Here is a 13,342-nt window from a genome sequence, read left to right on the forward strand (position 1 = left end):
TTTATCTTATGCTTTTAAAGCATTATTTTGAGAAGACTCCATTGGCTTCATCAGACTGCAAAACGACTCATGACCCAAAAAGGGTTGTGAACCTCTATACTAAATAATAACTTCAAATGTTTAGAGATTTTTTAGAAGTTAATTTTTATTTCCAAATATGTAGCTTTGAAACTAGTTTTAACAATGTTTTCTTCGTAATTCAAGCTACTATGCTTACTAACATTGGTTTTCTCTGACAGCCTCTATTAGAAAAAGATTAAGCTTAAACTTCTTGTAGGAATTTTTATTGCCGCTTCTAAAGTAATTAGAATTTTGTACTCTCTGATAGAAAAGTCATTATTTTTTTAAAGAATAAATTTAATATCAAAATGGACTTTAAAATGGGATACCAAAGCTTCTAATTTAATACTGGCTTTATTCCCATGCTCCATCAATTATTGAGACAAGATCTGATGAAGCAAAGAGGTCAAACAACACTACTCCCAAATCTGGAAGATATTATGCAAAGACATACACATTTTTTTTCCCACTTTATCCCCAAGTAGATTAAGTAACTCACGGTTATTTGTGAACGATACATAAATTGCCCATGTGGCAGCAAAACTCCTTAGAACTACATGTTGTTGTTTTGACATAGATTTTTTTTTCTTTATTTAAAACAATAAATGAGACTGAAGAAGTGTTGCTGAAGGGAATTAGGATTTAATCTTAGTAACTCGTATCTAGGTTTTCATGAATAAAACATGAAAACTGATTTTAAAATTAAGAATAATCTCTCAAATATCAGTTTTGCATTAGGTTGAATTTTTAACAACTTGTATAGCTTTATCTATAACTTTCTAAAGATCAAATGTCGGGGCGTGGGAAATCCGGGCCAGATGGCACAAGCCAAATTGAAATGTTGATTTCAAGCAACACTTATACGACTCTTATTTTTCCTCCCACTGTGAATATAGGTTGGGTATCTTACAAAATTTTTCCTGAGACAATTCTCTGGAAAGACAAGGTGTAGCTGTCAGGGCTTCAGTTCTTTACATTTCAGTTTACATATAACCTTCAAGTGCTTTTCTTCTTCTGAAGTCACTGCTGATTGCCTAAATAGGTGGTAGCTGTGACAAGTAGTGGCAAAGTGATCACACATCATTGCATAGTGCACACGTGATTATTTATGCCTTCTCGACCACAGTGTTAAGTTACAAGCAATTATTTTTCCAGTCTCCTCAATGTAATTACACTGCAATCTACGGGGACGTGTAATTGTGTGCACGGCTTCTGTACACATCTCTCAGGGACTGCGTGAGACCCCAGGAGCCTTTTACCAGCTAGCAGCTGGGCGGTCTCTTTGTGTAAACCTGGTGGCCTGAATATAAGGTCTGTGCTGCAGGAAGATTTGCAATCCAGATGTGATATGGGGTCACCAAGTAAACTGCCTAAGGGTTGGAAAGCCCTGTATGTTTGATATTCAGCCTCATCAAATGGACCCTTGATTTCCCATCCTCGGATTATGAAATGTCTGTGGATGAAAAGGAAGCTCCTGTGACAGCAAAATTTTTATTGGTGGAAAATTTCTTTAGGATTTAGGGATTTTTATTTGCCGTTGTCAGACTCCATATAGCTAATAAATGCATGGTACTTTGAAATTTGCACAAGTTTATAGTATATGTATGCTCAAAGAAAGTGGTGAATTGCTTTAGCATAACAAAATGCAAAATAAATATTACATGCGTTATCCAAGAGAAAGAGGAAATAAGGGCTTCTTTCTTTCTCTTCTCTTTTAGCAAAGCACAAACATAAAAGCAGCACAGTAAGTAAATAACCTGATGATGTGGTAATTTACTACTACTGCTACTGTGTTCACCTAGGAAGGAACAATTTTTTAATTGTTTAGCTATTTATTTATCTGGGTGACTTCTAAGACAGTCTCTGAGAGGCCAGAGTTTATCCAAGTGGGAGTCAGGGAAATGTCCAAGAGACTGTTCTAGAGCTTGGATGATCTAGTTCTCTGGGAAGAAAAGAATTGTATGGGACGAATCTTTTATTCCTTGTGTCCCTGGTTGGTTGCCTCAGGAAAGTTGAGGTTACACTGCCTTCACCACTGGGCTTGATAATCTATCCAGGTTCATGTGCAATAGGTATAAACCCATGTTGATTGCTTCTTGGTATATGTATTTCACATCATGCCACAATTCTTATAAAGTCAAATGAATTTGTTTGGAACAAAAGGGTCTTCAACTAAATAGAGGGGTTTCAGGGAGAAGTCTGGGGCATGAAAACTAAAGCAATTATATGGAATTGAATCCTGTGAGCAAAAAGGCAAAATTCTCGATTAGCCTTTAATGTGAACTTTCAAGTGGATGTGTAGTTACATAATTTATTACTATACCTTCTGAATGGATGTGAATTTTGGAGTTAATTTTCTTGAAGTGATTTGAATAAAAGGATTATTTGAAGAATTTAAGATATAAATAGTCTTGCTATGAAGAAGGCTATTTTGAAAATCTTTTGAATGGATCATTCTTCACCCCAGCTTTACTGAGATAAATCTCCGTATAACATTGTGTAAGTTTAAGGTGTACAACATGATGATTTGACACACGTATATATTGCTAAATGATTACCGCAATAAGGTTAGTTAACACATACATTAGTTACTATTTGTTTTTGTTGTGCTGGTGATAACGTTTAAGATCTAGTCTCTTAGCAACTTTCAAGTATGCAATGCACTACTCTTAACTCCAGAACTTACTCATCTTCACACTGGAAGACTGTGCCATTTGACCAACATCTACCCATTCACTTCCCTCACCTCTCTGCCCCTGGCAACCACCAATCTACTCTCTGTTTCTATGAGTTCAGCTTTTAAATATCCCATGCATGTATAAGTGAGATCCATAGTATTTGTCTTCCTCTGTCTTGTTTTTTTACCATAATGCCCTCAAATTTCATCCCTGTTGTTGCAAATAGCAGGATTTCCTTGTTGTTTTTTTTTTTATTAAAAAATATCTATCATCTACCTATCTATCATCTATCATCATCACCACATTTTCGTTATCCATTGAATTGGTCTTTATTTAGCAAATGGGGTACTTTTGTTTATTTGTTTCACCCACTTGTATTTATATTTTATAATCTAATCATTTGCCTTCTAATTTAATTTTATGATTTATTTCTTTGGGAATGAACATACATAAATGGCAGATACATACATAGAAAGATAGATGGATAGATAGATAAGTAGATAGACAGAAAGACATGTAAATATAGTGAAATTTCTTTGTTGGTTTTCATTATTGAACATTTATAGGGGCAACTCTTCTAAACTGTCTACCTCAGACAAATTCTCTGAAATGACTGAAGATTCAATGTATATCCTACTATTTAGATACTTTGATGGTTAGCCATCACAAATAGTTCTAAACCTGCGATTGGCATTACCTTCTGAGCCTTTAATATTGTGTAATGTTTTCCTTAACCCTAGAGTCACTCGCTAATAAGTCATGTGTTTTTAATGATTGTCAACTTGATTTATTTCACTTTAGGCTATCCTTCATCATAGTGGCATACAGTCTATAGTTACATTTTTTGCCCTTCAAAATGTTGCATTGTTTACCTCTGACCCAGATGCTAAGCTTTCCATAAGTTGTCATGCATTTTTGACTTTGTGAAATACTTTGAGATTTCAGTCATTTTGTTTGATGTCACCATTAAATTCAGGGACCTCCAGTGAAATAAATGAGAGATTCAGATGAATCTGCTAGTGGTTTTGTGCAGTACATAAAGGTCAGTGTTCAAAGGGCAACCCCTTACCATGGGGAATGCAAGTATGCTTTAATTAGAAGAAGAGGAAAAGCTCTCCCTGACTGTGTGAATACCATTAAGCACTGAGCTAAATGGAGGTTATTTTTTGCCCTTGAAAATCTTACCATTTAATAAACTATATCGCTATTGTAATTTGTGGAATTTATTGAGTTGTCAACAGAAAACTATGTTTTCAATATTTGCCTATTAAATGATAGCTTCAAAATTTACAGGTTCACCACTCTTATACTATAATAAGCAATTTTCTTGCTTGCCCATCTCAGGCTCATTCGTCATTTTATTAAACCCTTTCAGCTATAGAAACTGGAATTCAAAATACATTATATTCTCTTTCTTCATTTCTAGGGGTGGGTTTCCCTCTTTTTCTCCTAGAGTTGGACTGCGTGTTTTCCGAGGGCCTTAATTCATGTCTATAATTTGGTTCAATTAACCCAACCAAAGTTATATGAAAGCAAAATTTAAGGCATTAAAGCAAATTTAAGTGAATCAAAGGCATACATGTCTTGGTGAAGCTGTCTAGTGAGAGGAGCGGCGGCCTTATGAGAGAAGAACCTATGGTCTAGGGCTCTGCTGTCCATTATTAGAACCAATAGCCACCCCATGGCAACTGAGCACTTAAAATGTGGTGAGTCCAAATTTAGATGTGATTTAAGTGTCAAATACACATCGATTTTGAAGATTTTGTATGAAAACAAGAATGTAAACTATCTCATGAATAATTTTTTAAAACATATTACTATTTGGAATGATAATATTTTGGACATATTGGATAAATAAACTGTAATCTTAAAAATAATTTCACCTGTTTATTGTTACTTTTTAAAAATATGGCTACGGAAAAATTTTAAACCACCTACATCGCTCACATTATATTTCTAGCACTGGAGTGGAGGTTAAATAAACGGGCTTTATTGGAAGTTCTTGATTCTCTTGCCAGCACAATTTGGCTCAGGATGAGACGTATAATTATAAAAGCCCTCAGTTTCTTTATCTGTGAAATGGACATAATAACACTTCCCACTTACTGACGTCATAGGGCAGTAGCTAGAAGGATTAATAACCCAGAGCTTGTAAAATGCTGAGTTCTTTGGATCTTCTAGAATGAAATCACTTTTTCTTTTTTTAATTTCCCTGGAGACTGGGTATGTGAATAAACAAATGGAGTGCATGGGAAAACACCCACACACTCACATAGCTTTGGCCCCTTTTTCCCTTTGGTGAATTTATAGTGGCTACAAACAGCAGCAGAAGAAAAAGAATCATGTACTAAAAAATGCCAAGTGCACTGTTCTCAGGCTTGGCTAATCTTTGTATGGCCTAAGTATATAGAACTGTAAAAATGTCCATTCTAGGCCTATAATTGTTGAAGCTGTGGGGATATGAGGCATGGTTGTTCATTATATGTGGGTTTTTCTTTTTGTATAGTTTAAATGTGCACAATAAAAGTGAAGAACTAATCATAAATAACTAATGACTATTCTGCCTTATCTCATCCCTTATAATTCTCTTTGTGCACTGTACGCAATAGTTATATGCTGAAGGCCTGCTTCACAATAAATTTTACATATGCAGCCATTCTGTCAAATGAATAATGTTACCCTGAGCTCCAGGTTAGATCAAGCCTTTCTCTTCTGCATGATTTCAGACCAAAAGGATCTCCAAATGGACATGAATAAATGAACTAGGATAAGTAAATGATCCAGGATAAGTAAATGAAAAACTCATTCCAATTCCTGCTCTCTAACTTCTTTTTTTTTTTTTTTTAAATTTATTGGGGTGACAATTGTTAGTAAAATCACATAGATTTCAGGTGTACAATTCTGTATCACATCATCTATATAACTTTTTAATCTTTTAATAGTTACTGATTTAGTTCTCTTGTTGTCTCTTTCTCCCAGTAGAATCCAAGTTTTCTCCCACCCCCACTCTCAGAACTGATGATGTGGGATGAGGCATGCTTGTTTTTAAGCACCACGAAGCTTTATGTTGCCAAGGTGGACTCAGGTTCTTCCTGAAACACAGGAAGCATGGAGTATTTTCATCTTCTGAAGAAGCAGCCTCCTGACCCGCTGGAGCCAGTGCAGTCATGCTGCGTGGTCTACGTTTTCCTGTTCCTTTGCTTTGTACAACAGGGAAGTCTTGTTTGATGTCTAAATATGAGGATGCTGTAACTCTGGCATGCCAAAGCCTGAATTTATATCCGTAATTGTCACATCCTTTATTGAGAGCTACACATTTGCGCCATTGTGATAGGCTTTTTTGGGGGAAATAAATCGATGTCAGCAATTATATTTATGCATCCATTTTAGATATATAGCTGAACTATACCTCAAAGGATGATAGCATAAATCAAGGGATAGAGGAGGATACTGCATGTATGTGTATTTGATATGAAACTAAAATAATAACTTGCAGTCATATAGTTACATGGCAATAATCATAAACCCTAATCTAGGGCTCTAAGAAAACTCATGAGACAATATTGTTGTGTCCATTATCTTTCAGTAGGCAAATAACTATTATTCCCATTTTACAAATGAAAGCTCTAAAACCTGGAGAAGTTAAATAACTTCATTAAGCCACACAGGTTATTGGAAGTAATGAGAAAGTGAGAAAGTGTTAGTCATTTAAGGAGATTAAGGAGAATAATAATTTTTTTAAATGGAGAGTGGTAGATATTGCTGAAACCCATTTCTTGTCTAACCTTTTGAATGAATGAGAGTGTCTTAGAGAAATTAAAACTGCGCAACTATTTCACTAAATGTAAAAAACAAAACCCTCTGGGGCCTAAGTAATCTCCCACACTTTGAAGCTGTGTCAGCTAAGGTATGTCCGGGGTACTCGATGGACCAACCATGGGCAGCAGCCACTATTTCTTTCCTGGTGGAGAGATGTGAAGGAGAGCTGAGGCTGGTAAGAGTAACTGTACAGCAGGTCCTTGAATAATGTCATTTCATTATAAGATTGATGAGAAAAAAGAAAAAAGATTTCTGGCGGGGGCTACTGTCTGCGAGCAGTTTACACATTCTCCACATGTGTTCGTGGTTTTCTTGGGTACTCCTGTTTACTCTCACATCCCAGAGATATGCATGTGAGGTGAATTGGCGTGTCTATTATCCCGTTGTGAGTGTGGGGGGGTGTGTGAGAGTGCTCTGTGCTGGAATGGTGTCCTGTCCAGTGTTGGTTCCTGCTTTGCGACCTGAGCTGCCTGGGTAGGCTTCAGCCACCTGCAATCCTGAACTAGAATCAGCAGGTTTGAAAATAATTCTCTTATTTGTTTTTATTAATCTTTCTTAAATGTATGTGTAGCTCACATTTATTTCATGTTTAATATTACAAGTGTCTTGGGTGTTTATTTAGTGATGTTTCTATGACCAGAAATATGCCATAGGAGCTTAACTCTTGCGTATATCAATTAAACTATGGTAAAATTGGTTTCATCACGCGTCTTTTCACTTAAAGTCACAGTTTCCAAGAGGACTTACTGTACCTGGAAGAGTAGACTTAGGCCGATGTCAATGTCAAGGGAAACCACAGTGCCCATGGAGCACAGTGATATCAAGGACCCCAGAATGTCAAAGTGTGAGCAGACATGTATGAGCACATATTACGTGGTCCCTTTGTATGGACTGAGAAGAGAGGCATTAGAATATGTGTGATAATCAGCAATCATGTCTGTTTGTAGTGAGTGGAACAGCCAAGACATATAAGGTTGAAGAGTGGCAAAGAAGACAGAAATACATCTACTTGGGGGAAGGGCTTCAGGGTTCCAGGGGCAGTTTTATAGAAAAAGGTGTCTCAGTTTATTTTCTACTGAAAGCAGAATCCATGATAAGGATTTTGGTGCAAGTAGTTTGGGAGTAGGTCCCAGGAAGCACCAGTGAGGGTAGGCAAGACAGGGCAGAGGGAAAGCCATTGTACGGGTGTCTTATCAAGGGTTCCCCTGTAGGCAGGTTCCACTAGGACTTCCTGAGAAACAAACACAATGCCTTCCAAAACTGTCACTTGAAAGACAGGAAATTGGAGCTCTTATCCACTGGCTCCTGTCCCCACTGGTCGAGACTTTCCTCCAGGGATTATGCATGCTCATGGGAGCCAGCATAGAGAAGTCCCTGGAGCAGAGAGCTATGAGATGCCAGCTGGCATGCTTGAAGTGGAACCATGTGGGGTGACGTAGATTGAAATTCACTTGGAAGTTTCCAATGCAAATTCAACTGCCATTGGTGGTGAACTATGGTGGTGGTCACGAAACACCAGAGGTATTTGCTCTAAAAGGTAGTGGATACTATTAGGTTGGTAAAAGAATGAAAAGCCAAACAGATAGAAACAAAATAATTTCCAAAGGCTCAATAATATAAAAGACCAAGACTAATTTTAGAAATTTGGAACACAGGATGTGAAGTGATGAGTCAAGCTGAAGTTGGATATTCTAAGCAGAAGACAAATCATGAAGAGCCAAAAGTCATTCTATGGAGTTTAAATTTTGTCTTTCTGTAGCCCAGAGTCTAGGTCGATAGTGTCCAAAGTGGAGTTTCCTAATTTTATATTTTTAATGTTAAAAAGGAAAGAAATTGAATTTGACAACTATTTAATATATGGCTGGATTACAGCACACAAAGTCGGTGCGTGTCACGAGCCATGCATGATCTGGGAGGAAGTGTGTGAAAGGGTGGGATCTGCACAGAGTGGTGTGGTGGACAGTGACATCCTCTCTTATTTGTTCTCGTAGCCTCTTGCAATGTGTTGTTAGTTAAGTGCACCTGGTTAGGTGGAATCGTGGGTTTAATTACTGGGGTTTAATTGAACTTGTCACAAAACGGGCAAGTTTATTAAAAAGGATTCCTGAAATGAACCATCACCTTGAAGATAAGCAATGAAAAGGAAACAGCAGTGCCAGTAACACTGACTTATATCCTACTCTTAGAATGATTGCTTCATCCATCCTGTCATGAGATTCCAAACAATGAAATAATCAAGCATGGCAAGAAGTAGGTAAAAAATAAAAAAGCAGAAAATAGAAATAATCAAGAAGGCTATTGAGGTATGGACTTAAAACCACCATTACTAAGAATGGCATGTAGGTCATTCCTTAAGAGGACACTGTTTCTTGAGATGTTAGCTATTCACAGTGTGAAGCCATTTTCAATAACAAGCTATTTCAAAAGAGCATATTATTTCACATTTCTTTTTATATTTCTATTTCTTGACCTTTTTTGCCATCTATACATGTATTAGCACAGTAGTATATGTATATAATTTATAAACAAATACGTACATATACATACATACACACATATACACATATATAAATATATAAGAGTTGTTGGTACATGCTAAGGTTTCTTCCACCCCACCCCACTCCAGCTGCTTCCCCCAAATATCAGACTCTGAAGCAAGGACTGGGGCAGGTAGTTTGCCTGGGAAGTGATTTTAGGAGCACATGAGAGAATGAAAAAGTGAAACAGGGAAGAGAGGAATGCTGATAGAGAACGTGGGCACGGTAGACAGCTAGTGCTCAGTTCTGTTGGGGACTCTCTAAAGAACCATGTGAATGCACCCCACAATTGCTCACTAAGAGCTAGAACTGTTGAGGTATGTTTCACTGACTCGCATCCCTAATTTGTTAAAGTTTACCCATGGATGCTTTTGATAACTGCCTTTTCCAAACTATCCCTACATGCAGTTGTTACACGATCCTTTTCTGGAAGTGTTTTTAAACTTATACTTCCCAAAATGACTGATTCTACTATATCTTACAGGCTTTAAAATATCCCACAATGTCTTCTCTTTTTCCTGGGGTCTTAGCAGTGCTTCTTAAACTATAGTTCCAAATTAACACGTATTTGAGGTGCTTATTTAGTATGTATAGACCCTGGCCCACCCAAGTGAGCTAGATTTAGAATCTCTAAAGATAAGGCAAGGAATCTGCATTTTAACAAACAGGGCAAGTGAATCTTATACACATTAATATTTACTGAAAACTACTTTCAGAAAATCAATCGACAGCATGTCAGGAATTTCCTTTCTTGAGCAGTTGTCACTCTTTTGCTCCCCGATTCTCCCATCCTTTCTCTTTTCCCTTTTAACTCACAGGAAAACAAAAACAAAAACAAAAACGAAAAACTCTTAAGTAGTTTTCAAATTTTAAGTAAATGAAGGCCCATGCTTTGCTCATGTTTTGCAAAGCATCACCCATCTGTTTCAACATCTCTTTTCTAATTCCCAAATTTTGTTTTATCACCGTGTCCCATACATTCGTGTACCCACTTCCTCCTTATCATTTCTGGTAAATTTCTCTCTGATTGTCCAGGTGCCCGTGGCCCAGTGTTCTACTCAGTAAGGTCCATGGCAGCAGGTGATGATCACCTCATTCTACAATAAGAGAACATGGATTCAGGAAAACGAATTGCCCTAAACCAGGCACCTGGGCTTTTATCCAAACAAAATCTGCCGGTATAAATGTTTCAGCTTGAACCTGTGAACCTGGAACATGTTAGAAATGCAGAATATCAGGACCTACCCTAGACCCACTGAATCAGAATCTGAATTTGAATAAGATCCCCACATTATTTTTGCACATGTCAGACTTTGAGAAGGGTTTATACTGCAGATAGCTCTATCAAGATTAACAGGAAAATTAAATCGTCTATTTGTAGACCCATTAACAAAATTTAAACCAGGGTAAAATATTTTTCACTTGAATCGGGCTCCAGTATTTGGAGGAAGATTCCTTTATCTCTGATATGCTGTAGCTGAAGCTGCTATTTTTCCATTCAGCAGGTTGAAACATCCTCTAAGTATGTTGAAATATTTTGAGACGATACTTTCATTTGAGAAATGATAATGATCATCTCAGTGGCTGCCTTTTCTAGGCCTAACTCTTAGACTGATTGAATCTCTAACGAAAGGCAAATGACAACTTACACTTAGGATTTTTAGATTATTCGACTTGAAAAGGATCTTGAGTCATAGAACTCAGATCCCTTATTTTAAAAATGTGGGAACTCTCCCTCAGATTCCAAACCCCTCCATCTAACGCTCTAATAACCACCTCTTCCTAGATATGCCTCCGACATGTCTTCCCTAAGCTGTTCAAACTGAGCCCATTATGCTGTCTCACCTCCTTTCTCTTTTGCTCTTCCTTGCCACTATCAACCAAGTAACCCAAGTCATAATCAGGATCATCCTATTGTTTTTTTCACCCTCCAACATCAAATCAGTTACCGAGATGTTTATACTTTTACCGTATATACCTCTAGATTTGGCCCCTCTGAATCGTCCCCACTGTTCACTTGGGTTATCACAGTATCTTCCTGACTGGTTTCCCTGTCTCCTATCTCCTAATCTCCAAAACACCCATCCTCATGCTGCTGTCCAAGAGTCCTTTCTAAACCCTAATTCTGAGCACCTCAATCTATCATATGTCTCGTCCACAGTATGCCCCTCACCTAGAACATTGATCTGCAACTATTTTTGATGGAGATTATAACTGGTGTTGTTAATGTCTTGCCCACATTCACTTGGTCCAACTTTGTTTCCACCTGTGACTTGGGATATAGGACCCAGAATGCTGCCACAACTTCCTACTATAGGCACCTGTGTCCTCTGCCCAGTGCCCGAGGGCTTTCCCCAAGTCTCTCTATCCAATGGTTGGATATCCACCATTATTGGATTTAACCCAAAAAGCATTTTTTCAGAAGTTTAGGGCAGTGCCTCTCAAATTTAATGTGCACACAAATCACTTGGTGATCTTAATAAAATGCAGACTCTGATTCAGAAAGTCTGTGGTGGGGGCTGACAGTCTGCCTTTTTCACAAGCTCCAAATTGATACTGATACTGTGTGGCCTTTGATCACATGGTGAGGATTTAGAGGATGGGATAAAAGAAGGCTATTAAGCTCTGAATTCTGGCCATTTAAAATTTGTTTGGAGAAAATAAAGTAACACTGGCTGGACTTTGCACTCATAACATTACACAGACAATGCTAAGGGATATTTGTTTATTAATACCATGGAATACTTGCTAAGAATAACAAGAGACAGGGCTATACATTGATTCAAGTAACAAACTCAGGGCAAATGATTCTGGAATATCGACAGTGCAATATGTGTGTAGCCAAGGCTGGCAAGGGAAGGTGGGGGATAATTCTTGACAAGCTAGCAAAATTATTGTAAAGACACTGGATGGACACAGCCTCCATACCTTCTCCTCTGGCAGTTCCTATTTTTGGTTGAGGAGCTGTGACAGAAAATAAAATGTGGACATGATGAGCAAAGGGGCAAACATACACCTTTAGTGACTCAGGGCTGACACCGAGAGAAAGGGGTCCCTGAGTTCTGTGGAGTCTGAAGAGAGCAAGCAGTTAATTAGGAACTAAATTCCTGCCAGAACCAACGGAACTCTCATTCAATTTCTTGCATAGGAAAGGGAGAACCAATGGAAAGAGTTGGTTTTCTCTAAGAGATAGCAGGCAAAGAAATGAAACAAAGAGAATTCAGCTTTCTTTCTTAATTAATTGGTCCTTTGTGAGATGCTAACCAAATACCCAGAGGTGATGTAGGGGAGAGGAGAATGTATTAGAAAGAACAATGAGAGCCATTGAGAAAGACAATCAATAAAAAGTATTGAAGAAAAAATTAGGAAGAAAATGGAGGGAAACAAAGTCAACACTAAATAAAAAATCAAAGTACTTTGTGGTGACGTTACCACCCATATTTGCATGTCCAAACTCAACAAATAACATATATTAAATAAGTGCAATTTTTTTGTGTGTGTCTCAATTATACCTCAATAAAGCTGTAAAAAAATTTAAAAATTTAAAGAACCAAAGAGGAAATTGGTGTTATGATGTCCAAGTTACTTGTGGATCCATGAAAGTGGCAAAACAATAAGGAAATACACTTCAGTGGGCTACGTGCTGGAATACAACTGAGAAAAGGGGAGAAGTCAGTTTTGATCAAGAAGTTCATTAAGATTGTCCAAGTAGAAATGAAGACTTTGGAATAGAAACCGAATTCACCATTTATATCCAAGTAACCACAGCAAAATATTTCATACAAAGTATGAGAAGCCAGTGTGGGGCTTGCTACCGAAAATATTTGGATTAAAAGTTGAAGATGTCCCCCTCCTAAGAAAACTAAACAGTTCTGAGCATCATGTTTTTTGCCAGAGTGTAAGAATCCTTTGCTCTTTATTAGATGAGTTTCTTTGAAAATGCTTGTTCTGGATTCAGTAATACGCTTCTGTGAAAATATAAATAGTTGAAGTGGCCCAGGCAAATAATTGCCCCCTTCGAAACATGCACATTGGTAAGAAAACATTTTTTCACTCATCTATGCTGAAGTCTTTCTGAAATCTTGTAAATAATGGATGCCAAAAACCAAACACTATGAATTGGACCCTAACTGATACAGCTTTTCGGGAAGAACTTTTAAATCAACATTTCAACTTAGTATGTATAGAAAGTTATTTTTTAAAAAACACACTGTAAACATAAAAATATTTTTAAATAGTGTTAATTTC

This window comes from Rhinolophus ferrumequinum, chromosome 23 (assembly GCF_004115265.2).
Source record: "Rhinolophus ferrumequinum isolate MPI-CBG mRhiFer1 chromosome 23, mRhiFer1_v1.p, whole genome shotgun sequence".
NCBI lineage: Eukaryota > Metazoa > Chordata > Mammalia > Chiroptera > Rhinolophidae > Rhinolophus > Rhinolophus ferrumequinum.